The following is a 2445-nucleotide window of genomic DNA, read 5'->3' on the forward strand; positions in this document are numbered from 1 at the left end:
ACCCGCCAGAGGCCCCCCCACCCTGAGGGGGTGGTTTGGTGAAATCAAGTTCCTTTCTGGTCGCTGCCACTAGAAATAGGATTGCAGCCGCGGTTCGCGTGTGTTCGTTTTGGTGTTGGTGGCATGGACAGCAGTCGAAGGACAGTCCTCAGCGCAGGCTGGGAGCCGCGTGTTCCACATGGTCTTTGCAATCATCTTTGTGGCTCCTGTAGCTCCAAACCGTTAGACACCAAACTGCAGCAACACCCTGAGCTGCAGGAGCGGCGTTTTTCCAGGAGTGGTGTTTCGCACACGTGAGGGAGCAGCACTCCGTGCATTCCCAGCGGCGTGTTTCGCCGTTATAAAATTTAGGTAGGTCCTAGTCCTTAATTTGCACGACAAAATGCTGTGGGCTGAGCTCCTCTGTGGAGAGGGAGAGCTGCTGCTAGGAGCTGGTTCTGCCCCTGCTGGGGCAGGGCCGGACCTGCCAGCCTGGGAGGAGGCTGCTGCACCTGCAGCCCCCGGGTGGAGGCAGTGGCGAGGCTGGCAGACACACAAACACACACACACACAGAGACCACACGCGTGTGTCTGTCCGGCCACGCAGATCAACAGCGGACACACGCGGCGCTCACCCAAACCACATCAACAGCTTCATCCTTTTCTCTCTCGACTGATCGGGATGAAGGACCTTGAGAGGAAGTACTCGTGGCCGTGTCTGGCCCCTGGATCCTGTTCCTCTGGTTACTTGCACCGGGACGGATGAGCCCTGAGGCCTGCAGCCCCGGGCTGAGGGGCACAGGCCTCCTCGTGGCAACACAGGTCACACACACACGCTAGAGACCTCCCAGTGTCTCACCTTGGGCACATTCTCCATCCCATAGTGGAGCTGGTTCCTCACTCTTCCCAGGCGCCTCCTGCCTAGAGGCACCCCCAGCTCTGCTGACACCCCTGTCCCTGTCTCCAGCAGTCAGACAGGACTCCCCGGTCCCTCCAGTCCGGTCCCGCGGGCTCGCCCTCCGACACCCCCTCCCCTGGCTCCCAGGCCACCTCTCGCTGGCATTTGCTGGGAATCACACGTTTGTGTTCTCGCCTGCGGTCGTGCAGCTGCTGGCCCTCCAACACACGGGCCCCTGTGGCTGGTGGTCCCACTCTGCTGGCACCCAGACCCTCATACCCACGTGTCCGTGCAGATCAGAGCCCCTTCTCCTGGAAAATAGAAGTGGAGCTTTGACAAAGACAAGTGAACTGACCAGCCAGCTCTTGATGTACAGCCTGTCCTTTTTTAGTCTCTATTTCTCCATTTTCCCATGTTTCTTCCTCCCCAAATCATCCTTTACCCGCTCTTGGTTCTTCCCATCGGTCCAAAAGGTGCTTTGGAGAGCTGCTCACACCGACTGGACGCTGGGGCTGAGGCTGCCCTGGGACAGTCCTGCCGGGAGCCCAGACGGGGTATCTGTTCCACTGAGGACCTACTGTGCATCCTCTGAGCTGCCTTTGGGCCTCTGGGCTTGTGGCAATGGGCCTCGGATGGGCTGGTAGCTCCTGGGAGGGCCAGGGAGTAGCCAGGGAAGGGTGTTAGGCAGCTCCCCCCACCTGTCGGGGTCTTTGTGCCCTTTGGTTACGTGCAGACGAGCTTTTTTGTCATGTAACCAACAGGAACTTGATTTACTAGTGGAAGAATTTAAATTTTGTATTTGCAATACCTTGAAGATTTGGAGGGGTTTGGCTGGATTTCGTGTGAGAACATGTTGTGATGTTGGTTGGAGCAAGTTTGAGCAGCTCCGCAGTGTGTGCACGTGTAGTCTCGTCCCACATCCCCTCGCAGGGAGATGGGAAAGGGCAGGCGAGGTGCTTTGTGCAGGTGAGCCAACCTCTGGTCACTTCAGCTTTTTCCAGAGGGGTCTCAGGGGTCTTTCTCTGGGGGGAGAAGTAGTTCCAGAACGTGTTTGGAGGAGGCTCACGTGCACTTTCAAACAGCAAGTGCCGTTTGTCCTTTGGCAGGAGGTTTTCTGCAGAAGCTGCACTAGCCCCTGGCCAGGCTGGTGCCAGCAGAAAGTGGCGCTTCCTCGCAGTCGCTGCGCTCCTGACCTTCCCTTCGGAGTGCGCTGCTGCCTGGTGATCCTTGCTGTGCCCTTGTGCCAGGGGTTTGGAGACCTTCACCTCCGTGTCTGACCATGAGCCTCAGCTGTTCCATTCCTGGTGTTTGCACTATCCGAGGGAGGACCAAGGACTTGGGAAGCATCTGAAGACCGTGACCACATGGTGTTTTTGGCTGCCTTGGCGTTGTCTGCCTGCATCATGTCCACTGCTGGCACTGAGCTGTTCCCCACCCTTCTGATCTGGCCACCTACACCTCAGTTTCTGTGGTGGCGCATTGTCCTGGATCAGGGGAGCCTTTCCCCATCTCTGTGGTGTAAAGCCGTCACCCCTCCTGATGCTGTGGGCTGTGCTGGAGTCAGCAGG

General features: G+C 58.1%; 1 protein-coding gene across 1 annotated transcript in view; it reads left to right on the forward strand.

The window, feature by feature from the left end:
• LOC104493396 (MORC family CW-type zinc finger protein 2-like) overlaps window positions 1-2445 on the forward strand; it is a gene marked incomplete at both ends in the record, with an annotated part of 8458 nt that overhangs the window by 919 nt on the left and 5094 nt on the right. The gene's annotated exons all lie outside the window — the stretch shown is intronic.

Source organism: Buceros rhinoceros, unplaced genomic scaffold (genome assembly GCF_000710305.1).
Source record: "Buceros rhinoceros silvestris isolate BGI_N320 unplaced genomic scaffold, ASM71030v1 scaffold29215, whole genome shotgun sequence".
Taxonomy (NCBI): domain Eukaryota; kingdom Metazoa; phylum Chordata; class Aves; order Bucerotiformes; family Bucerotidae; genus Buceros; species Buceros rhinoceros.